Source organism: Cyanistes caeruleus, chromosome 9 (assembly GCF_971803275.1).
Source record: "Cyanistes caeruleus chromosome 9, bCyaCae1.hap1.1, whole genome shotgun sequence".
Lineage (NCBI taxonomy): Eukaryota > Metazoa > Chordata > Aves > Passeriformes > Paridae > Cyanistes > Cyanistes caeruleus.
The window spans coordinates 14,164,720-14,190,484 of NC_141709.1; the positions used below are offsets into that span (position 1 = coordinate 14,164,720).

Sequence of the window (25,765 nt, forward strand, 5' to 3'; positions counted from 1 at the left end):
TGATAGGATGATGCATTTATTACATAACTATTGCAATGTCAGCTATTCTGAACATAATTTAAATGATAACATTAAGGATGGTCTTGGATGGTGCAATAAAGTATAGGACATAGTTTGCATAGTTTAGAAAGCAACATTTTTTCTGCTCTGTTGTCTACTTCATAAGAGAAATCCCAAGAGTTTAAGTAGACTAACAATCTAGGAACAATATTTTAAGGTTAAACTAGGTCAGAGTTTTTCCTTGCTTTGCTAAGTATATCTACTAGAAGCCCCAAAATTTCCACCTGTTAAGTACTGTGAATACTTGGTGGCCACATTGTGTTTTAGTTTATTGTCTGTTCAGAATGAAAAAAGGATTAAAGGAATATATGCATCTGGATTTTTAGATAGTAAGATTTTAGTGCTGAACCCAGTCTTGCTGGGTCATAGAGCAGAAAGGATATTCCAAATTAGACTAACCTAGGAAAAGTAACTGGCACAGCCTTGTGCACAGGGTTTTAGGAAAAATGTGTATCTCCTGGATGCACTGCTCTATGTTTCTGCTCTTCAGTGCAAAGTGTCTGTGGGTTACACACTGATAAGCAGCCCAGCTCCAGGGCAGTCCCAGGCTGGCACAGCTTCAGGCAGGGTCCTGAAAGAAAAAGGCCTCAAAATGCCTCAGCTTGGAGATCTGCAGAATGAGATTTGGCCTGTGTTTCTTAAAGCTATGACAACTTGAGCAGCTGCTGATGATACTGTGGGGCTTTTGACTGTTTGAATAAGTGCTGGAGTATCTAGACTTTTACAGTAGGAGAATGTTGGTACCCTCTGGTAACTGAGTTTAGATGCCTACCAAAAGTTCCCTATGCCCTCCCCCAGGAAGAAATGAGTTTATCAACTAAAAAGCTTGGTTCATCTGCCTCTAACCTTCTACCCTTCCTCTAAATAGCACCTAGTGCACAAATCATCCTTCTGTTTTCAGTGGGGTTATTCATGTGAATTCCACTGTACACAGGGAGGGTGATGGGATCAGCATCTATATTGCCCCCCATGTGGTGGTTATGACATTAGTGCCTATTGGCTTGGATATACCCACAACTTACAGTTATTAAAAAAAACTAAACCAAACCAAAACCCCATGCAAATAAAAATCCCCCCACAAAAAAGTAGAAAAGTAATGGGAATCAAGGATTATTGATGTCTTTCTCGTATTATGTTTGACTTATTTGTAATACAAGCCTACCCACACTACTCTTATATTTATTAATTCACATGCTAGGCAGCCTTGTAATGACTTTTTTGGTAACAACAAGTCCAGCCCATTCTCTTTGTATTTATTTTGTACATTGGCTTATCAATAAATCATTCAAATGATCTTAGTCATCTACTGCAATGTGAAGAAGCTATTCTTTGTTTCTGTCAAATCTGCTTCTGAAGTTATCTGTTCACAGGTACATGAATATTTATACAGATGATATTTTCAAGGCATTTTTGGCCCTAGATTCCTAATGGAGAATAATATTCCTGCTTAAATGAGTTTAAATTGTTTTTTTTTAATTTTCTATGAAACATTATCACTGCACATAAACTAATGCTTTGTTCACTCATTTTGATCCCTAATAATGTAATCATATGCAAAAATTATAAGCGAGCTATAAACATTGGTGAATTATAATTAAAAGCAGATTTAATAAGGTGCTCTTAGCTGCTAATTGCCTTCTTGAATTGAAATCTGAAGATCATGCAGGATGTCTTTAAGGAAAGTCATGTTAGGTATGAATTTTGTGAATATAATCCTTAATGATTTCAGTAAAGAGGAAGGAGATGTTGAGCTATACTCTGAGCACTGATGCTGCCAATGTCTACAGTTGAAGACCCAATTACTGCATTACATGTGGAGGAAAATATCATGGACTTTGCATTCAGGTCCCAGGTCTGCCCATGTTCCTTTTTATCACCTCAGGTTCTCACTGGGAAAGGGCTGTAGCAAACATTGCACTGGGATCTGTTGAAATGTGTCACACTTGATCAGTTTTCTGCAAAACGTGCAGAGGTCTCCGCACAGGAATGGCACTTAGGAACTTATAACATATTCGCAAATAAGTGTTTTTTTTCAAAGGAAACCTTTAACAAGGTGCTTCTGGGATGTTATCCATTCTCTGCAGCATCCATAAACTCCATGCTCAGGGTCATCTTCAAAAGCTGAATTTGTGAGTAAGCGTGAAACAGATTTGTCAAGCTGCTGTCCACAAAGTACTCAACCTGCATGGTGAATGGTGGAGGGAAAAAAAATGCTTATAGCTTGAACACTTATTACTTTTTAACTATAAATTTGTTTAAAAGGGGATTATGTTGTTTAAATAAAATAACATAAAATCAATATGAGTCTCAGGAACTGTCCCATTTGATCATATTGGACTATTACAGAGACAACATTTTGTACCATGTATACTAGATATATATCTATATCTATCTATATATGTATCTTAGCAAAATACCTACAAATAATCCAGTGGCTGAAATTGATGGGTCCCTTGGGTCACAGGGCCTGTTATGTGAACTCCCTGAAAGGAACCTTTGTTTCCATAGGCAACAGAGCTGCTGTGGCACTATGGATCAAACACATCTGGATTTACTTTTATGCCTCTGAGGTAAACAGTTGCCTGCTGCACTACATAAATACTGAAAGAAAAACTCTCTTTCAGGAAAAGACCTGACCAGAATGAACTGAGGGTAACTGCAGGCTGCTGAGGAGAGCCTGGCACAGGCAGCTCCTGGGAGAGCACTACATGTGCTGCCGTTTTTGCCTTTGCTGTCCTTTAGTGCTCTAACTTTTTTGTTGGGTGTTTCACAGCTTAAAAACTAATACAAAAAAAACTTTAATGTGATCATTTTTTCCTGCCCCCACATCCAGAGAGAGCAGGTTTTTGTTGTCTTGTCACAGTGAGGCTGGAGATAAAATTATCAAGTATTTCTGCTTTTGACTATTTGAATTGTAGAACTAACTGTACCTTCTGATTTCAGCCAGCCCAAACTGTTGGATACAGCTAAATGAAGAGTTTTACAAGAATGCAGATCAGTTTTGGAATGCAAATCTGGCTGGGTTTTGAAAGCATACACTTCAATTTTAACCAGAGTGAATGAAATTAAAATAACACATTATAGAAGAAGGCACAGGAAAAATGACCTTTAAATTAAAAAATGAGATGTCATATGATTGTTGTTGTACAAGAAAATTAATCATGGAGATCAAAGAGAAATGTTAGCTACTGATAAGTTATGTCTGAGTTTGCTGAGTTTGCTTATTCATCTGATTAAATTGTCATTCTATGCAATATATGTTTATTTTATTTTCCACGTCATATTTGTCTTGCTAATGTTTTTTTTCTCTAAAAGGTAGGTTTCCAGGGGTGCAAGCCATGGAGACCTGGTACACTCTGCTGATTCGGTACAAGTGAAGCCTAATCCTGAGTTAAAACACAAAGTTTTACAGATGTTGTGATGAGAATTTTTTGTCTGATTTTAACTGTATCCACTGTCACATTTCAGAAACCACTGTTAACCTGCAAATAATAAAACCCACAGAGTTTCTGTCTCTGTGATATTAGATTGAGGCTCATAACATATATTTGCTCTGCTGTTAAAAATGGGTTACTTAGTGCTTACTTATGCATCTTAGTGAAAAGTAAGCCCTCAGCCTGTAGAAGCTTGTGAGATTGTTCTGGGCATGGAAACTGCTGCCAGAGGGCTGTCTCCCTCTTACAGGGTGCATTTGTCCAATGACCAGCTCATGCCCCCGCAGAGGTGACACCGTGGCATCTCAGGCGCCCAGCGCTGAACAAGGCTCCTCCCTGCTCACCACAGGAGCCCCAGCCTGTCCCTCCCTGACCTTCTGCTGGGTCTTCTGCAGCATTCTGCTGCTGCTGGAGTAACTTCTCTTCAGAAGGTGGGGATGGAACATGCCTTTCAGTCTGTGACTTTCTCTGTCATAAGAGGTCAAGTACCGAATATTTTTATCGCAGCTGCTCGTGTCATAGAAATACTCCTTGAATTCATAGAAATGCTTTGTTTATTTGTTCTGATTTAGGCTGCTGAATAAATTAATTATTGAGAGAAAAATTGAAAATGTAATTTTAAAGTTGAAATATGTGATAAATCATGACGTGAGTATGTGATAATCCCAAAGTGATGAGCACAGTCTGCATGGCAATGCATATTTTTTTTCGTTCTGTGTCCTAGGTCTCTACATCCTTCTTTGGTGAACATGAAAGCTTTTCAAGGTCAGCAGTGCCATACAGGTAATGACGAGCCTGGGGAAGGCTTATGTTAAATGTGTCCTCAGTGTCCAGGTTAATCTCTTCATTTGTGATTTTTTTTCCCATAAATGGATACACAGAAAGATATTACCTGTGTCACAAAAGTAATTTTTATGTCTTTAAATATTACAGTGGTCTATTTTTCAAATAAGAGGTTAATTTATGCATTAAAAACTGTGACATTCATTAAAAATCCCCTAACTTCAAGCACTTTATTTAGCAAACTGTAAACTCTGGGTACTGCGAAGTTGTATAGATATAAAAAGTAAAGGGATAAATAAAAATAGGGCAGCTTATCTGCACTTTTATGTTTAATCCAAAATTGCATGTTATTTTATCTGACCCAAATAGGTGGAAACAATAAGTTAGTGAGTTGAACAGATTACCAGTGTCTTGAAAGTGGAGATCAGTTCAAATACTGCTGGGCTGAGCCCTGTAGTCCTTATCTGATCTTGTGAGCTCTGTCTGCTACCTTCACTTTCCATTTATTTTAGTGCGATGTTGATTTTTGTTAGCATGAGTACATTTGGTGCTGTTTTGTGAAGATTTGCAAGGGTCATTGTTTGCCAAAACACTTTCAGCTACTAGGAAATCATGTGTTGTTATTCTTTCCACTGAGACTCTTGAGTCTTAAACAGCAATCCAACTTGTTCCTTAGGATTTCCGTATTACAAGGATCCAGCTGTCATATATTTCCCTGTGCATGAAACTGAACATAAAAAGATAAAATAGTTTTTTTGGAAAATACTTTTAGCCTGCTTTTATAGCAATATTTTTGCATTTGTTTGTGTATGACTGTCTAAATGTCTCGTCTAATAATTTTCAAACCCACTGACCAGTGTCAACCAAACTTGACAGAAGGGAAGTTGTCTCAAGGATAATTGAGTTCTCAGTAGCTTTGGAAAAATAGACCCCATAAGCATTTTGACTAAAGGAAAGACAGCAGTGAAAGCTCACGTTTTGGGAGAGGTTATAAATTCCCATCCAGAAGAAAAGCTCAAATTAGAGCTTAGATCATGAGATACAAATCCACAGAAAAACAGCCTGCATTTATTTCAGGCTTCATTGTTTCACTTTTGTTTCTAATAACATCTTATGGGATTTAGAGATCAAAAAAAATTTTAATCTTTTGTATTCGTCATTATTTGCACTGTTTATTTAGTTTTCACTGTCCAAACTTATTGAAAAGAGATTATTTTTCTCTTTTTGCATTTTGTCAACATAAAATGAAGCATCAGTTTATGGGAGGTGCAAATGGTTGTGTTTGCTGTTTAATTACTAATTTCTATCTCTTGTGTGCTTTAACAACACAATTCCACATTTTATTCTTTTTAATACATTGACTATGTCATAATCTTTCTTTGAAAATTGATTTGAAAAATCTGCAACCAGTGAACATTGGAGGGCTTGTTGCCTCTGGGTCTTTGAATTAGACCTGGAGAAATAATTCTGAGCTGTTGTTTGTTTGCTACAGGAATCTTGCTTTCCCTAAACATGAGATGGGATTTGACATCAGTGCTGTTTTTCCCTGCTGGTATTGTGATTAAACTCCCAGATCTGAGGAGGTGTTTGAATATGCCAAACAAATCCTTCACCTTTTCTAGTCTTCCCCAACCAAAGGCCACTTTCATGCCCACTTCCCTGCAACGGCTTTCCTATGCTGGGGAAGGAAGGAGCCTGGAGAGAAGCCATGGGAACCTGTGGTAATGTGCATTTTCTGTGACTGCTCACTGTGTTAAAAAATTACCAGTCTATGTTGGTTTTTTTTTTTAAATTTCTTCCAAATGTTAGATGCTGTCAAGGAAGTAAGAGGGACTGTGAATTCCTGTTTTCTCCTGTATTTATTCTGGCAGGATGGGCTATGCAAAAGTGAGCACTCTGTCCGTAGTGTGCATACTGACAGTATCATTGTAGGTGGAGACTGTGCTCTCTGAACAGTGTTTATAACTGTGCTCAAATTAAACCAGATAAATTATCCTGAGAGGTTATTGTGTAATTATATATTCCACGCAGTTTTTGAAAAACATTTTACACTTGGCATATGTATTTGTTTAAAGTAGAGTAGGAACTGAGAGCAAACAAGTAAGGACTTCAGGGTCTTGGAGTAATTTGCATGCCTGTCATCTAAGTGACTGCCATGTCACACATCTGCTTTGTGATATGTCATTGCCTTTCTGTACCATGCCACATCCTAAGCATTGTGCTGAGTGACAGCATGTCACTCACCTCACTGTCATGCACAGTCTGTAGTACTGAAACCTTCTCGGGCAATGGATAAACAATTGAAATTTGCTCCATATTTGCACAATGAGTGGTGAAAGAGTAGGGAGAAAACTGTATTAAAGGAAAAATGAGAATAGATTCCCACTTATTGGTTGCTTTCCATTACCAGTTAATTCTACTCCAGTAAGCACACATTTTGCATCTGTTTGGTACAATATTCTACCCATTGTCCTTTGGAAAGAAGCTGCCTATATTGGAGGCACTCAGGAGCTGGGCATTCTATAAATGTAAGTGAGGGTTCTGACAGATTAGCTCTGACAGATTTAGATGCAGTGATAGAATGCTCACACTTTACACCTTGCTTCTCAGCAGGAAGTAACCACCTGAAGAGCAAAGGCACCGGAACGAATGTGTGATGTAGCTCACAGGCCAGTGCAGTCCAGCTGAAACTGCTTATGAAGGTAGCACTCCCAAACTGGAAACAAGTGTCCCATTTTGTAGTGCTGGGATGGAGATGGGCAGAGGGAACACTGTAGATCACAACAGGTGAGGGAAATGTAGCTCTTCTGCTGAATGGCCAGGGGATCAGATGGAGGATGTGGGAAAGGCCAAGACACAGCACTTTTTGGCCTCAGTCTTTCCTGATAAGGCCAGCCTTCAGGAAACTGAGTCAGCTGCTGCTTAACCCCTTACTGAAGTGGACAATGGGTGAGAGTGCACCCTGTGAAGCTTTGCAGTTGATACAAGACTGGGAGGAGTCTTGGATACACCAGGTACTGTCGTTCAGAGGAACCCAGAGAGGAGCTCACAGAAGTCCCATGAAATTCAACAAAGCAGAGCAAAGTGCTGCACCTGGGTAGCAGTAATCCTGTGTGGTTATAGCTGCTGTGGGGCAGCCAGCTGAAAAGAAGCTCTGCAATAGAACACCTTGGTATCCTGGTAGACAAGAAGATAGCAACCAGGTCCAGGCACATGAACTTTCCCCTCAAATCAGCAGTGGTGAAACACATCTGGTTGCCGTGTCCCGTTCTGGGCTCCACAGGTCAAGAGATATGACAAGAGGAAATGGGCACAACTGAAATATGGGACATTCCAGTTTAATGTAGGGGAAAACATTTTACAGCAGGAATTACGAAACACAGGAACACATTTTCAACAGAGCTTGTGAGGTCTCTTTCCTTAAAGATAGATATTCAAAATCTGTTGTGATCTGGCTCTGAGCAACTTGCCGTGGCTAGCCCAGCTATGACCAAAGGGTTGGACTAGACAATCTCCTCCAGAGGTGCCTGCTGCCACCAGTCTGAAAGTCTGTGATTCTAAAGCTCACACATCAGACTCCCCAGTCTCTAGACCTGAAGACAATTGTGTTTTAAAATGTACTTGCTGTATTGCTTTACTTTTGTTTGATTGTCAAGAGAATACAATGTGCAAAATACACTACTGGGCTAGTGCATGCTAAAGACTTGCACAACCTTGGGGTAATAGCGGTAACAAAAGTAGGCGGTGGTGTGAATCTGAGCCGGCAGTTTTACAAGGTGTCTACTGGAAAGAAATTCTTTATAGGTATTTCTTGAACATTCTCTTGGAATTCTATGAGGTAAGTTTCTTTCTTCTTATGCCTTTAAACACATGTACAAACTGCTTTGAAACCAACCATACTGGAATTAAGTTTCTTCAAGCCATTACAGACTTGATTTTTCTTTTTTTCTTTTGGCATTTCTTCTCTTAGAGACCTCTTTAAGAGATTTAACTTTGAAGCCTTTGTCCCTTTGAATGTTATTGTCTTCAGCAGCAATTTGTTACTCCCAGCATTCCCTTTCTACAGCAAATATGAATGCAAGTCTCTACATTATTCATTCTTTCTAAAGTGAGAAGGGAGAGTTGTAAACTGCTGAATTACAACCTGCAGTTGCCAAGAGGCAGGAACAACTTAAGAGCAATTTAATTGTAGATGTTTTCCTCCTTTCCCCTTTAACTCTTTCCTCAGGGAAGGATAAACACTACAGGCAGTTGAATAGTAAAGGAGCTATTCTGGAGACAGAGACAAGCAGGGATAGAGAAGGTCAGAATGAACTTTGCATCTAGGAGAACAAAAAACAGAGTATCAGACCATCTGTAGAAGTTGAGTACGTTGAGCTACTCTGTTCATGTTTGCTAATATGCTGGACTTTACTCACAAAAAAATATTTTTTTTTTAAAAAAATAAGTTTAACATTGGGAAGGAGTTAAAACTGTTGCATGATTGTTAGTGGGTGAGATTCTATCAATACACTCCACTAGCCCAGCCAGCTCAAGACAGAATTTTGTGAAGAAAGCAGATCTGAGGCAAAGATAAAATGAAGCTAACAGGGAGTCATTATATAATCAAAGGGTATGGTCCCAGGCCAGTTGATGATGTTGTAATTACACTTTTACTGATATTTGTGCTAGTCTGAGAATGTCATTATAAAAGTTAAGTGCTATTCTGGAACAGCCAAAAGAGAGTGCTCAATTGGTGCTTCTCCTCTTAGGTGCTTTTTTTATCCGTTCCATTGTGGTGTTCATATATTTGTTTATGATCATGAGAACTTCTTGTGTGGTCCCATCATTTCCACAGTAATAATGTGGATGCCTCCTAACAGTGAATCTCTACACGTCATCTCAAAAAAATTGTCATCTGGAGAACCTTATTACATCCACAGTCAAGAGCAACACTGCAATCCTGAGCTGCACATGCTGCAAACTGCAGTGCCTGGCAGCAGGGTGAGCTGCTCTTGTTGACTGAAAATATTCTGCTTTTTATTTAGAGTGAGGAGTGGCTGAAAGGGACTTGGGGAAACACTTATTTTATTTTATTTAATAACTTCATGTTAAAAGCAGTACAAAACTGCAACATTTTTACCTGGGTATTGACTATGAGAGAGGGACAGACAAGCCTTGAAGCCAAGAGCTTTTGTAAAAGCCGTGAATAATATTAATGCTATTACCATGGTTGAAATAGAAGTGGGCATATTCTTCTGTTGTTGGCTTTGTGAGAATGCCTTATTTTCTACTATCAGCATGAACACTATGTACTGCTAGCTAAGGGTGACCCTTTTTTTGTGCACACTTTACACTCCGTGCCTATGAAGTGCACAGGCATTTTTGCATGACACTGCATACTGTGTTTTTGCAGTTCCTGAATGTAGCTGAAAGGAGGGTGTTTATAAAGAAGATGTAATGTAGGCACCTGCAAAAAGATTTTCCTTTGATTCTCTGCCTGAAGTGGAAGGTCTACAAGCCTGCCAACGCATTAATTCACTATATGATGTGTCCACCATTTTTAGATAATCTGGTTATACCTCTGGTCCTCAGAGGCTGGTAACAAAAATAAAAATATTTAAAAATCAAAATATGCACAAAAGTATTTTTTAAATGTATTTTTGTTCTTTTCTCTTCCTTTTTGACAAATTTAATTGGATTTTTGTACACCATTCTGTCAACTAAAGAAAGTAGGAAGAGAAAAAAAAATGTTATTTTTTTTTTTATAAATCCCTCTCACTTTGATGACAAGTCAAATATGGGGTCATCTGTTTTGTTTGAACTACAAGGCAGTGTTAGCCTTGAGCTTGTTTCCTCTAGAGAAGAGAGATTATGTATCAGCACTAAATGGTGTTAGTCTGGACAAATAAATAAACCTGGCTCACTCCTTGTAGGTAGATAGGGATAAATATAAAACAATAGCAGATAAGGGAAACTTTTCTATAAGTGGCTGAAATTTGCTTGTGGAGCCACACAGAGCTGTTGTCACTTTGGCTGCCTTCTCCTTTCCTCATGAAGAAAATCCTCAGAAAGGCTGGATATGTGCAGCCATTTGACCAAAAGCTGGAACTTTCAGTATGCTCTACAGTAATCAGCTCTGCAGACAGGAGTCCTTGTGGCCCTCACAGGTTGAACAAGTTTTCTGAGGAGACCTGTCTTTAACTGCCTGAGTCTATGGGAGTTTTTGTCACCTTTACCCCCTCTTTCTGTGTCTTCCCAGCCCTTTCTACCCCATTTTTCTGTGGTTCTGTGTGTAGTTGCCTCAATGTGGCTGACATACAAACCTCTGGAGAACTTATTCCCAGTCTGCATTAAAACAAGGCCATGTAAGACTTAGAAACAAAATCTACTGTCATTAATCCTTTGAATAATAAAATCCTGTGGTGTTCCACGGCCATTTACTGAACACAGTCTCCACCCATAAAGAATTTTATACCTTCTAATCCTATTACTAAAGAAACATGTAATATAACTTTAACAGACCATTCAGAGAGAATAAATATTTTTCTTTGGAATTCACATTTCCATTCTGCAGTAACCCCAAACACAAACATTTACTTTAGTTTCTTTGTACTCCCATGATTTTAAGTTTTCTCTGCAGTGTCTGGAATATTCTGTGTTTTTGCTGGGTCTTCACCCCTGACATGCCATTATTGACACTTATGGGGTAAAAAATGCCTCATGTGTGTAAGTTCTTTCTCCCAAGTCTTTCTGTATGACTTAGGTTCTCCTTCTCTCACTGGTTCAAGTGAGAAGTTTTCTTAGTGTGTGTGCAGGGACCCTGCATGAGCACATCACCCCCTACAAGACAGATTGCAGCTGGGACATGCTACAGCAACAAAGTAGTTGGGGCTAAACAAATTACCTCCCAAATCCACATCTTGAGTTTCCAAAAATTACATACTTAGGTGATTGAACATTTATTGACCACGTGGACTGTTTTTAAGTACCAGCTGTATTTTAAAACAAGCACGATCTTAATCTGAAACAATACTGCATAACAGTTCTGTTCATAACAGCCATGTCAGAATTTTCTGATCCCTGTTCATGCATCACTTTCATTCTGGGATGTAAATAAGCGTACTCTGAAGGAAAAGCCCTTCCTATTGATGGCTAAAACTATATACCATTGCTTGGAAAAGAATATTATTGCCTTAATTTTTTTCCCCAAATGGTATTACACTTCACCTCACTTCCCCTTTTACTTGGTTTATTTATCTTTAGAGCAGTTCTCCCTGTCCTGAGGGATGAGAGTAGCCTAACTTGCCTTTCTTTTCATTTCTTTTAATATCCCTATTTCATGTCTGCATGAGGAGGAATAAAGCTATCAAAACCTTATACTAGATTAACAGCATTTTAAAGACTCAAGTAGTATTTCAAACCCAAGTGTTATCAGCAAGGACTATGAGAGGAGGGAGAGCAGGGGTGGATCTGTCTCCATGTGCCCTATTCATTTGGGAAGAAGGTTACTTGCAAGCATTTTTCTCAAATGCTAAGTTGAAGACAAAAATTATTTTGAAGAGGAGAGCTGCTTGGTAATAACCTAAAGTTTTATGGAATAGTTGATGAAGAAATACAAGTGTGAGACTGAAGTTTATAGATACACAGCTTCTGTCCTACAATGTGACAGAATACACCTTAAAGTCCTTTTCACAATATACTGTCACTATGGGCAGGACAGTGACCTTTACCCATAATATGTATGCCTGCTTTGAATCAGGGGTATTTGGGTTGATGAGCAAGGAAGAAAGAGCCACAGTTGTCTTTCAGATTTTGGGACTGGGTAAGGCTCAAATTATATTCATAGTTATTTTTACAGTAATACCTGAAATCAGTGTAAAAAGAAAGTGGTGCAAGGTCAATAATAAGCTAGTAAGCTTGTGCTCAATTACAACTACTTCAATATTAACATTTTTGAAAGATAACAAGCATTCTACAATACATGTTTTACAATTATTTTTTCATCTCGCCACTCTCAGGCTGTTAAAGTTCACTTAATTTTGAAATTCTTGAGTAAACACAATTTTTTCAGATTGTTCATTTAGTCTCTATTTTTTGATAATACTGGTCTGTGATCTTTCTTTTCAGCTAGACACACCAGGCAGATCTTTGTGATGAATTTGTAGCATATATAATACCAAAACTGAGGACACGTGAGCAGCAAAATACACTCCTCTTAGCTGATGAAATATTAGAATTAATTGCTCACAAGCAGTCCTTTCATAAGCATCTTCAGTGATACTAAATTGTGAAGCTAAAATTCTGGTTAAGGTTACCAAAATAATTCAGAAGGAGGACTTCTGTGTAAAGGTTGCATCGTAAACCTGCATGGAACTCAATATGGGGAGCTGTTCACCTATTGGATCTTTTAAGATAAGTATGTGTACAAATGTAAAGGACACAGACTCTTAAAATAATTTTAGAACATTTCTTTTGATTTATTTCCTATAACAACCAGAACCTGATCTTAAAATAAAGAAATATCTCAGGAAATAGTTCTCCTCCCTTAACTTCTGTTTTTCTAGGTAAAACATTGTTATTTGTGGTGTTTATATAATTATATTCCATGTAATTTAAGTATGTAATGACATTTCTTAAATGAAAGCATTTAAATAACTCAGGAAATTGTTTTACTGTTCTGTTTCCTGACTTAAAACCCATTTTGTCATGTTCATTTTATTGTTCAATCTGTCTGAGCTCATCTAAGTATATTCTACCCTATACAGAGTAAAATGAAATATTTACTAGCTGGTCACCTCATATATGTTTATATACAAATATGCATGTTATATTAAAATCATTCATCTATATCTATATATCTCCATACAAATATTATTTTCACCCCTTACTCAATTTTAGTTTATATAAAAACCAGAAATATCTCTCACATAACACCAGAATGTGACTAGACTATGATAAAAAAGTGATCTTAAATGACTGAATATCAAATAATAAATGTATTGGTTATCGAATAAAAAGTTTTAAAAAATAAATCACTTTAATTTTTCATGTAGTACCAATCAATTGTTTCTTTGTATATGGCATTACAGTAAAATCGTTTTCTCGCATATACAGCCCAAAAGGATGCTTTGTTTTGTTCAGAGAAAGAGAATAGTTTGGTTCAAAGGTGGTATTTTTCAGCAAAGAAGGGGAAAATTTACCAGGCTTGCAGGAGAACTGAGTCTTCTTTTACCCTAAAGACCCTTCTATGAGACAAGTGATAGGTTAACCTGTCTCATTTTTATCCAGAGCTTTTTTAATTTAGTGGATAAGATTAAAGAGCAAGCTGAATACCACAGGTGTAGCCTGGGTTTTTAATCTGCTTGACTCAAGTTAATCTAGTTCCTGAATGGGGCTACTAATAATATAGTTCCCAAAGTAAAATAGGAAACCTAAGTACTGCAATGCTTTTATTCAGCTTTGAATAAATCAGAGGAGCATAAAATATACTGAAACAGATTAGATTTGATTCCTACAGGAATCAGAGTTTTAGAAGTTGTAGTAGAGATGGAGAGAAACTCAGCAGTGGAGATCAAACACTGCCCATGGCAGAGAGGCTCTGCTGGGGTGCAGCAGTGCCCAGAGAAACCCCTGGGTGCTGCTGCAGGGCCCTGGGCACTTGGATTGAATAAACAGCTTAGTGACAGCAGTGCTCCTGGTCTTCATGCAAAGAATAGACACCAGTGACATTATGCTTCTTATTGCTGTGTTATCCTGCACTGGAAAATATATCTCCATCCTCCAGGACAGAAAGGGAACGAGAGGCAGGAAAATACTCTGAAATAATTGCTGGTGTATAACTAGTGTCTAATTTGGCGCTACAGCATAAATTCTTGAGTGTCTTTTGTAATTTTAAAACTTTAAAGTTTAAATACTTTAAATTTTTACATATTCCAAGCCAAATTCTTGAGCCCTTAGGTGAGCAGAGCTCCTGCTGTTCATGCTGAGAGGTCTGCTCAGTTAAAGAGCACAAAAGCTTCATCCTGTGTTACACTGATAGCTTTGATATTTCTGCAAGTTTTCAGATGTTTTTTTTGTGAGCTGAGGTGTCACAAACCCCTGTCTATGTCACCCAGCTCCTGGCATGGCACTATAAAGGCAGCAGAGTGAGCCCTGCCCCACAGGAGGGTCTGCAAGGGGCACAGGCCCCAGCTGCACCCACCTATGGATTGGGATCAGCTGTTGAAAACACCTCGTGGGGACTGGAGTGAGAGCAGGAAAGTGATGGGAGAGAAAAAATGTTGTGTTGGTACTAACAATTGCAGAATGTAGTTCAGAGGAGCAACGGGTTTTGTAAAATCCTTTTCTTGCCAGAAAGGAATGTTTAGTTCCTCCCCAACCCCAGTTTGGTCTGGGAGGCAAGACTGCTTGCTACAAGCATTGCCTGGAAAGAGCACTGGGCATCCCTGAATTCACTGGAAGGAAAGCCAATGCAGGTGCTGCACAGTGACTGTGGTAGAAGGGTGGATGCATCAGCCCTGGCCACAGAGGTTCCACTGAAGAACTTCTACCTGTCCCCAGAGGTAAGGGTGTGAAGGGCTGATTCTCTCAGTGCTTCTGAGTTTTTCCTACATCTTAAACTTCAGAAAGAAATGTGAACTTAATCTGGTTTTCTTCATTGGAACAAGCTGTATTCCCTAGATGTTGACTCTAAATTTGGCAAAATAAATCCACTGGATATGACTGTAACTGCGATGGCTCAACTTTTTATATACCATAAAAAAAGGGGTATATAAAATACCATTCATTTTATATACCATTGTTATCCTATTTGGGGAGACTGAGCAACTTGAATTATTAGTATTTAGTTCAGCAGTCAATATATACTTGCACGCTTTAGCCAGTACTTATTCATATGTATCTAAATATGCAGTCTTTTTTTGTTTTTCAGCCTTCAGGTTAAGACACTCACATGTTCTTTTAATAGTGTTATTTACAGAACTTTTGGAGAAAATTTCATGATCTGAACAGCTGCTATAACTTGTTGTAGCAGTGAAGGTCTAAGGCACTAACAGAAACTTGAGTGTTCCTCTAATTTATTGAAGATAACTGTAAGTATTTGAGAATCAATGTAAATACACATCTTTAAATAAAAAAAAGCACATGTAAGTATCTCATGGAGTCCTAGCTTCCCTGGGTACTTGCTTTATGGTGAACAGTAATTACAATTAAAAAGGTAGTGTATGTGTTAGTCACTTAGTGTGCTGTGGTTAAACTATCCTGCTTATTTGATGTTTAGATAATTTTCAGCAAATAAAGAAAACCTTCTGGTCCTCCGCTTGGCAGTTTGAGTGCAAAATGTCAGGTAGCTTTTAGTTTTCCATAACTTAATCCTCTTAATATTTAAGAAATATAAATTCTAGAACTACTGTGGCAGGTATTTGCTACAACAAACTTTGGAACTGATTTCATATAGATGTATTCTCACAGACTGTAAGGAAGGAAAGAAGAAGTTAAGGTCAAAAAATTTCAGATTATATTTAATATAGAAGAAACTGCATACCCCCACCAGTTGAATGATGTTGCTTTTTCAAGGCTAATTCACCCCTCATTAACTGGTATGGAAGGTGTTTCTAGATGTCAATTCTTTTGTGATATCTGTTCCTGTGAGGAATTCAAGCTTAAAAGTGTAAATAATATTGAAAAGTCTTGCATTTTTAAATTCAGTTACCATAAGAATACCATATCTGATGGGCTGCAGGGCTTCTCTCAGCTAAAGTAACTGAGGCCAAGAGACCTCATACAACTCCCCTGTGTGATCAGTTATGTTAATGGTGCTAATGGTTCCTAACTTAAATATTGTCCAAAAAAACCGTAGATATCCCACTTAAGTATCTCTGTGGGTGATTCTGAGAGAATAAAATATGTTCAAGAAACAATAGATACTACTAGAGTTACTCATGCTTGAAAAATATTGCATCCTGATTGTTAGAAAGCCCTAAGGGTAAAAAAAGTGACTCCATCCTAACAGCTCTGGGGAGGGAATATAGGATGTCCTCTCTCCTCATTGGAAGGTAAGTTGTGCAGGGTTCAAACCCCTCTGGTTAGTGGGGGACTCAATGAGAACCTCATCAGTTTCTGCTAAGTGTTCTCTGCCTGTCTTGCACAGGGTGGGTGGTTAGACAATACCTGTCATGACTGTACATCTGATTTGAAGCTTGCATCACAAGCTTCAGTGTGCAAGGAAGCAGAGTTCAAATTCCTTTTGTGTCTATAAATACATAGCTGCTGTGAAAGTCTTGGTGAATACTGCTTGGGCCTAATGCATGAGGACTCTTGAGGCAAGAAACGTAATGGAAAAGGGGAGACATATAAAACATGCACCTGGGAGCAATTGTTTTCACTCATCCATTCTAAGAATGGTTTCAGAACTTTAGTAAATGTAATCCATCAGTAAAAGCCACACTGTTTGCTACAAACAGGCGAGACATGTAGCTGTCAGTATGGTAACTTTGCTCTGCCAATGACAAGTTCCACCTGTCTGCAGTTACTTAACTAATTTACAAAACTTTTCAAGCTACTCAACACGTCTGTCAGCTCACCCTGGTGTGCAGGACCTGTCATTACAAACTTTCAAGCTCTATTCAAAGTCCATCGGTGCTTTAGAAGATCACCCTTCCAATATAAGGAATCTCTACAAAAGTTACTGTCCTGACCAAAGGGGCTTATGGACAGTTGGGTACTACCTACAATATTTTTATTTTTTTCTCCTCTAAATATCTTGGATGGAAAATGTGAAATTAAATTAATGTAGTAAGGACCTCTCAAGTGAGATGACATGCAGTGGTTAGAGCTGAGTCAGGGACTGATGGTTAGCCTAAACTGGATTCACCTGAATCTGATTTCTCATCTGCTTTTTATCCCATCCCACCACCCCTTTTCTCTTTTACCCTTCATCCATTCAGTATATTACTAAACTGTTTGGTGTTTTCTTGCCAGCTTTAAGAGCTGATTTTGGCAGGCCTGTGCTACAGTCTTTATAAAAATTTTTTCGAGATTGGATGTTTACTTTGCTGAGAGAATTAGAAAGCTTTAAGAAGCTGTGGTAAGGCTTTATTTCTGCTTTCAGTTGATCCACCTGGAACTGTCTTGCATGTGTTCTGTGGCTGTCTCTAACAAAGTAAAAAAATTCTGGCTGCACTCTTTTCCTGGCTTTAGTATCTTATGTCATACAGCAGAGTTAAATACTTATTAACAGCATCCTGCAACAAGAAAAAAATTAAACATACAGTAAAATTTTGGTACTACTCTATGCTAGGCAGAAAAGCTATATATATTTGAAGTTGTGCATCTGTATCTTTCATGAAAGATGATTCTGGTTCTTTTGGATAATGAACTATCTACATGTGGGCAAGTTCTGTTTTCTTAGTCTGGAATCTCTAAGATGACTAAATGTCAGCTATTTTTCCTGGAGACCATGAACAAATAAAAGTTTAGCTCTCTGGGGCACAAATTTTTGGTCATTAACATCCTTACACCAAATTCCCTGATTCCTGATTAGGTGTTACCTAATTTTGCTATTAAAATAAAACAAAACAAAACAGTCCTGATATTCTTCTTTTCCATATCTCTTATCTAGTTATGAACATTACTTTTAATGCAGATGCCCTGAATGACTTTATTCATGCATATGAATAAAGCAGAAACTTTCAATTCCAATAGACTAAAGTACATTATGGAGGTAGAATTTTAACTTTCAGCAAGATTTGCACAATTTTTCAGGTCTTTTTTGTTGATTTTTTTTTGATTCAAAGACATTTTGATGTCTTTTGATTTTTAATGTTTACTGAAGAGATGCCTTTTTGTGGGGAAAAAAAGGCCATTTACGTATATCTATTTATATCTACCAGTACTGAGTCAGGGAAAGAATTTATGGAAGGGCCTTGGTAACTAAAATTTCTCTAATGACAAATTACCAGTGCTTTTGCTGGGAGGTACTGGAAGGGGAAAACCTCAAGATTTTGAACTACAGAGATAACCATGCATGTAGGTGCATCATTATCTGACAAACAAAAAATGTAATTTTAGCATTAAAAAGAAGTTAGCTTTTTCTGTATGATTTTTCAACCTCTAAACTGGGCTGCCCTAGTACTTGGAATTTGAGACCCTTGAAGCAGGGGCAATGTTTTACATTTGATTGCTTGATTTGTTTGTAGTGACTGGATTTTACTTTATTTGGGTTAATTCCAGACCTTAAATTAAAAGTTACTAAATAAGTAGCTCTGGATATGGTTGTCATACATATTTGACTTAAAAGGTTTTTTTTTTTATTTAGAGTGGGACTATTGCACAACCAGTATTTGGAATATTGATTCTTTAGCTACCTACACACCTAATTTCTCTGCCACTTACAAGTTGTTGTGATGTGGGGATTGTTAATGGTTAAATTATAAAAAAAACCCACAAACCTGTAATCACTGTCACTTTCTAAAATAACAAGAGATTGTTTACTTTCCATTTACTTGCCTTCATTTTGTGAGACTGTGTTCAGCACAGATTAATCCTCTTTTCAGAACAGTGATCTTCCTGCAAGAAAATCTAATACAAGAGAGCAACATCAAACTGACAGGAAGATTGAATGGGTAATATATGCCCTCTTCTTTTTAATGTGGGGTATCTTTATGATACTGTGGCCTGTGGTCTACAACTTTGACCCACATCTTTCTTTTTAGTTAACCTCCATCAACTCTTTAATATAGCTTCACATGTTTGTCATGTGAATCTGTAATTAATGCCGTTCTATTCCCCATGTTAATATGTTCACTAAAAATGATATAGAAGGAAGGGCACTTAGATCTACAGAGAATTAATTAGCATGTAATTTTCAGCATATCATTCAGTGTTAATTAGCAGTTAAACCATCTTCTAGTGCAGGACCTGCTGATTTAAATACAGCATTCTGTTACCGTGGCCCTAGGGGATAATGTCTTGAAAGGGTATCCTCTTGAAAATGGAACTCCCTGTTTGTCTCTCTATTTTTTTGTGCCTTAACATCAGATCTTTGTCAGCCCCTTCTGCCACACAAAAGACCCTTTACTTAAGTGATCAGCAAGCAGCAATTTTGATATTAATCAGAAAAGATAATGATAGATTTAAGCATGACAAATCAATGTGCTGCTTGATGGAGATGTGATAACTTCGTTGTTAAAGGAGGGTCACATCCTCCCTGATGGATCTCTAACTGCAGTAACTTCAGCTTTGCTATCTTTTCTTTAAGCACATAAAATTCTACCATGAGGAACTGTAATACTGGCTACCTGATTCATTCAGGAACTCTCTCTCTTTACATAGATGTAATATATTAGCTTATATTTCTTGTGAAAAAAACAAGTGCTATATTATATTTTAACTACCTAGCTTAACCTGCTTATGTTTTGCTATTCCTCTTTTCTTAAGTTGTGAGTGATCCTTTAAATTTTTTATTTCATCAGTGTAAAAATATCTAAAGCTCTATTTTATTGAGCACTTCCATCACCCTGAATACTTCTATTATACTGCTTTTGAGGTCTTATTTTTCTATGCAATCCAATTCCCTTGACCTTAGAAGAGTATTTATTCCTGGTATCCATGCTTTATATTATAAAGGCTTTACCCTGGCGTGTCATCAAAGCTGTTGCTGTGAAGTGGTGAGTTTTAGTACTGTGAAATTGAACTCTTTCATGGTGATAGAGAACAACTGACCCTAGTTCTTCAACTAGCTGATGATAGATTAGGAGATGAAACTAAGTGAGAAGTTTCTTGTACTCCTTCTTGTGCTGCTGGTGTTTTTTTGGTTTTGTTTTGCTAGGGTTCTTTTTTCTAAATATCTCCAAGGTTAAGTGTTACAGTGTAAGATGCTATTACACTGAGAAGAAAATAGTCTCTTGAACAGAAGAGATGACTTATCTAGAAAATACCCAACTTTGGAATTTCTGGAACAAGAAGTCTGTTAATGACCAAAAAAGCAATCCCCACAATTGTCACCTTAATTGGGCAGGTTCTCTTGATCAAGTTATCAGATGGGCAATACATGACAGACACAGCATATGTTTTAAGAGGCAGATGTCTCAGATGGTTGCAGTGAAATTTCTGCCTAAATCAAAGATGGATTTTAGATCTGTTCATCACCATTAGGAAGTGTTTTTAGGGCCAGTTAGAAAGGTCTAGTTTTCAATTAAGTGGTAAGTAATTTAGTGAGCTCTGCAGATCAAAAATTTATTCTTTGCAAATTATTGCATTGTCCAAAAGCTGATCTCAACTTCATCAATGTATTCATAGCTCAGTTCTCCTAAAAGACTGTCACTATAGACTCATCAAGAATTTAGAGCTGATAGCTAAACATTGCTTTTATTTGCTCTCCATGGGAAGGATTGAAACTGCATTTGATATAATTAATTTCTGAATAAAACTATATCAAACCTGTACACCTACTTTTGTGTTGTAAAATCACTGCCTACTCAACCAGACCAGTCTAAGCTATCAGTGGTAAGTACTGATATTTCCCTAACCTGTGACATGTTCAAACACTTTTCCCCCCAGCCATCCTAAAGCACCACTGGCTTGTGCTAGTAGTCTCCTGACTACTGAAACTAAGCTCAGAGTGTGGAAACCACTTCCAAAGCATTGTGTGGCTTGGTCCTTAAAATATTTCAGGTGTGTTTCTGGCCTGGCTGCTGGACTCCCTTTGGCTGATATTGGTTGGGCCAGGAAGAGACATCAAAAGAGGATTCACTGTACTGTACTGTGGGGCTGGGAGAGCTGTCTAAAGTGAATTAGTGAGAGAGTAGTGTTGTGGTTCTATGGTCATTTATTTTTACTCTGGCAGAATTTCGGGTATCACTTTTTTCAGGCATGGCAAAGGAACTGAATTGTTTTATTTTCACAGTGATTATTAAATTTATCAAACTTTGAATATTTCAGATTTTGCATTTGTAATTATTTTTTTTCCTGATTAGTGGGAAGGAAATCTTGGTCCTACCAATTAAAAAAAAATAAGCACTTTAAACACTTTTGTATGTCATTAAAATGCTTTAAAATAATTATGTATTTAAGACAGTTGAGGGGGCAATGTCTGAGACTGAGACAGACCATTCTTACTCTGGTAAGTCTCTTTTTCAAAATCAGAGGTAGGGAGTACCTATTTGCATATCAGTAAATGAAAATGTTAAATGATCAAGCCCAGCTATATTTTATATACAGTGGAGTAACACCAGTGTTAGAAATGTTCTAATATGTTCACATAACCTGTGCTACCTCTTCCTCAGCATAGAATTAGCTCTCATTGCCAGACCCTAGTGGATTCGTTGAAATCTGTTCTGATTGACACCCATCCAAAAAAGTTTGGGCTGTGTCTTACTGAGGTAGTTCCTTCATTGTGGTTCCCACTTTTTTTTTTTTTCTGCAAAAATTTCCTGTAACTACTTCTGTTGTACAAAATAGCCAGTTGCTCTTTCCCTGGCATTCAGAGCCTATTACAAACCCTCTGATTGCAAAATCTTGAGTTCCCACTGTCAGTACTGTTTCAATTCCTAGTTTCTAGGTCACATTAAAATACTATGGTAGTAGCTTTTATTCATCCTTCCCTATTTAAATGCCTCATTTTATGTGCTCCTGGCATGGCATTCACACTGAAAAATGTTACTGCTTGTATGAGTAAGTGGCACAAACAGACTTTGCAGAAGCCTTTGAGCCCTAATTTGCTGAATGATGAAAAGGGAACATAGGGTAAGGTTGGTCCAATATGCTCTGTTTCTCACCAAAGGCTGAAGTGTTGAGAGGAAGAAAAGGAGATTTCTGCAAGGGAATATTCTTTGTTGACTGCATAATGATCCATAAATATTTTGTTCGCTGAAGTTGAAGATTTTGGTTTTTAACACTTTGGCATGCCCTGTGTCAGCAGGGGCCATGATGAATCCTCTTGGCCTAAATAGGAATTAATGAAGTTATTTGAATAGACTGCTGTTGTAATTCTACGTCTTGTGCAATGCTTCTGATTAGTTCCTAAGTAGATATCTATAACCAAACTAGAGCTTTCAAAAAGAATTGGAATTTGAGCATTGCATACAGGCTTACAAAGAATCAAAAATTTCCAGCAAATTGTCATGTAACAATCCTGTGAACATGCAGCTTAGAAGCTTGGACCATCTTCTGGCCTAATAAAAATCCCAATATAAGATTAACTATTTATTGCTGCAAATTTTTGATTATTGCTGTATTCATGGTACTATAAAAGTAATTTATGCTTCTGTACAAAGATGATACAAATTCTGGAGAACATATGAAAATTAAAAATATTTTAAAATTGTGTAATAAAACATGTAATTATTTGCCTAACTGGCTAATAAAATCTAGGGGTTTAAAAAGCATGTTTACATATTTTTTTTCTCCAGTAGAAAAAAGCACTGTGTCAGAAGGTGCTATTTCAAATGTTTATGCAATGTAGAAGGATGCAAGAATGGAGCTGTGGCTCTTGAAACTCACTTGGGATTGGGATGGTCCATATGAGCCAAACACTTCTGTTGAAAGCCAGGCAAGCCCTGCCATAATGCTCTTTCTTACAAAGCCAGGGCTGGTACCTGGCTTGCACTCTCTGGAGTGCATGAACATGGCTTCCCAAAATGGTTGATGTGTTCCCACTCCCTTCTGTACCAGAGAACATTAGCTCAGCAGCTGATTGACAAATGTAGAGCTCTTAATCTTGATTTGAAGTCTGCACCTTTTACATTTGTTTGTGATATTTCTGGTTTAAATTGGGATTGGTGTGAGAAGCTGCATCTACAATGAAGAACACACTTCTATTTCTGGTCTGTTTCACACAGACAGCCTGAAAGGCTTCCGCTTGGATGGAAACAGGTCACATTTCATCCCAAAGCAATTGAAATGACAGCTACAAATTCTGTAAAAAGTTTATAACAAGTCTGCTGACAGATACTCAGATAAGGAGTATTGGAGGCCAGCAACAGAATGTTCATAATGGCCCTCGTTGTACAAATCTTGATCAGGTACAAATTCTACCAAGCTTCCTTACTGATGCTAGCAAATACTTTAATTAGTAAGTAGTGCAATTGCAATTCAAAGTAAGATATCAATACAAGGGAGGAATGAAAGCAGTGTCTTTCTTGGCCTCTCATAATATTCTTACCTATTCCTATGTCATTAATATATTCCAGGAATTGATGTATTCCAGTATATAACACAGTCTTGTTTTTTCCTTAATTGCTCTTAACACCTGCAGATTAGCCTTTGAATCTCAATTTCCTGTGAGCAGATTTTGGATGTCTGGAGTGTCTGGGGCTGGTACTGGAACCATTGAAGAGAAATTAGGTTGGAGCAAGTAAGATGATTGCCCACATTGTAAGCAATGTCAGTATTAAGGAACCAGTGAAAAAATGGTGAGTTTTGTTCTCCAGAAGATCTCTGGCTGAGAACAGAAACTGCCAACCTGCTTATTATGCCCTCCAAAAACCAAAACACCAGCCTAAAAGTGTTTGAAGCAATCTCTATGTAGTTAAAAAGATTCCCGAATTCAAGTCTTCTAAAGAAGAGTGACGTACCCAGCTTTTTTAGTGCTAGCAGAAATGTTAGTTGCTATTCAGGTTCTGAGGAAGAAAATTATCTACTCTGTGTTCTCTCTTAAGGTGCCTTAGCTTCTTAATCACTTGGTGTTTGGACCAGTGCAGTATTGAATTAGTGTATTCAGCGCCTGTTATTAATCTGTTTTTCTTAGAGTAGTAACACTGTTGCTCCACTTTGGTACCTGTGTACTTGGAGTAAATGCACACTGGAGGCAATCAAAACTACATCTAAGTTTTTAGTGGCAAAGTTTGGCATTCACAGTTTAAATGGTGACATGACAATGACCGAATGTAGTAAAGTCAGATAAACTCTTTTTCCAGAAGACCTTAGATGTGGTTAGTGGCACATAAATAGTACCATGGAGAATTCATTCTTTTTAGCAAGTCCCAGCCTGTCAGGAAGTTGACATTCTGATAGGTTTAATCCCTGAGGGTCTAAAATGAGACTGGCCAGCTGTGGTTCATGGATCACCAATAGTCCATGGTGGTCCATCTATTATAAAGGGATATGGGAAGAATCAATTTATCTTCAGGCAACTATGCTTTTCTAGTTGTTTTAAGGACTTACAGAACCTTCAGAAATAAATCTTTGTCCTCTTGCTGATGGAAATAAAGATATCAAGCACTTGCCTGTCTTGTCTTTCTTTTCTGATACCTTTTTTGCAGGAAATTTGACATTTTACTCTTCTGAAATGGGAAGAAGGGAAGTGAGGCTGCAAAGGCCAGCCTTGAATCTCAAAATGACCAGGGAAGTTTGAAGTTGCTTCTAAGAGAGAGGAAGATATGGGACTTGTAATCCTCAGCAGTCAGGAAAAAGTAAATATTACAATTTCATAGACATAACCAAGCACAGTGGAATTCATTATATCTTTTCTCCTTAGAACTGTCCTACTTTGATGCTGCAGTAGGATGGTCGCAGGAGGGAACATGTTGGCTTGTGGGTGAGAGTCTGAGAGCATTGCTGGCCAGGAAAGGAGATCTGCTCTAAGAAGTAGCCTGAATATGAAGTAGTCTAAGATCTTCTTTTAAATACCATAATCTCCCCAGGGCATTAACGCTGACTAGCACAGAAGTCACTAAGTTATTACAGTTTCCAGTTGTGTTAGTTAAGCATGTAACCTGATTCTCCTTACTCAACATTGAAACTCAGTTCCAGAATTTTGGTCTTTGCTGACTGGGACTCAGATATTTCTCCCATGACTTCCAATAATGCTTTCTTTGGTCTTGAGAGGTCTTAAATAAAAGAATAATTAATTTCTTACTGTTTTTTTCCTAAGTTCTTGCAGTTCTAATAAGAGGGTATTGCAAAACCTCTGTGTTGAAATTTAAATAGTGGGAAAGAAAAAGGCAGGCAGGAGACAGTAAGAAAAAAAAGCACAATGGAGGATAAAAAAAAGGAGATAATGGTCTATAAGCTCTTTGTGGCAAGGAAGGATTCCTTGTGTAGAACATATCAGTGGGCCTAATTAATGCCTGTTACTTGCCACTTAAGGCTGTTCTGAAACTGTTGGTAAGAAGCAAAGAGAAAATGAAAGGAAGAAAGAAATTCTGGAAGGGAAATGCGGAGAACATAGCACAGATACCTCCCTTGAGATTCCTGCTTTAGACTATAAGAACTTCTTGGAAGCAGAGACTCCTGTAGCTGCATGATGACAGTGGCTGTAAATTGGGGGCACAACAATGTTGGGATGGGGAAGCGGAGAATACCTTTCCTTGAGGAATTTGTCCTGCGATAGTGATAGATGGTGACATGGCTTTGTTTTAGGGTGATTTAAGCCGTGGGAGCTGGTAATAGGCTCCAAGAGGACATGTCAATGTCTGAGTATTACTGAGGCCAAGAAGGAATATAGAATGGAAACTGGTTTCTCTGACTTGTGTGAAAGTATAGAATCAAAATCAAATAGGAAGGAGCAG

At 37.8% G+C, this 25,765-nt stretch overlaps 2 long non-coding RNA genes across 3 annotated transcripts in view; both read left to right on the forward strand.

Annotated features, from left to right (window-relative positions):
* The first annotated feature begins 6,143 nt into the window (after positions 1-6,143).
* Positions 6,144-13,311, forward strand: LOC147651616 (uncharacterized). Its single transcript, XR_015290406.1, has 3 exons — positions 6,144-6,805; positions 6,888-8,889; positions 10,470-13,311. It is a non-coding gene; the product is annotated as an uncharacterized LOC147651616 (long non-coding RNA).
* A 1,198-nt stretch (positions 13,312-14,509) lies between these two features.
* The window catches only part of LOC111932732 (uncharacterized), a 34,950-nt gene continuing 23,694 nt past the window's right edge, over positions 14,510-25,765 (forward strand). The window contains exons 1-3 of one of the 2 annotated variants that reach the window (XR_002866274.2): positions 14,510-14,821; positions 15,226-15,349; positions 23,512-23,668. This is a non-coding gene — a long non-coding RNA (uncharacterized LOC111932732). Of the gene's footprint in view, positions 14,822-15,225; positions 15,350-23,511; positions 23,669-25,765 lie in introns of those variants that run through there. The other variant, XR_015290407.1, reaches the window with a different exon arrangement.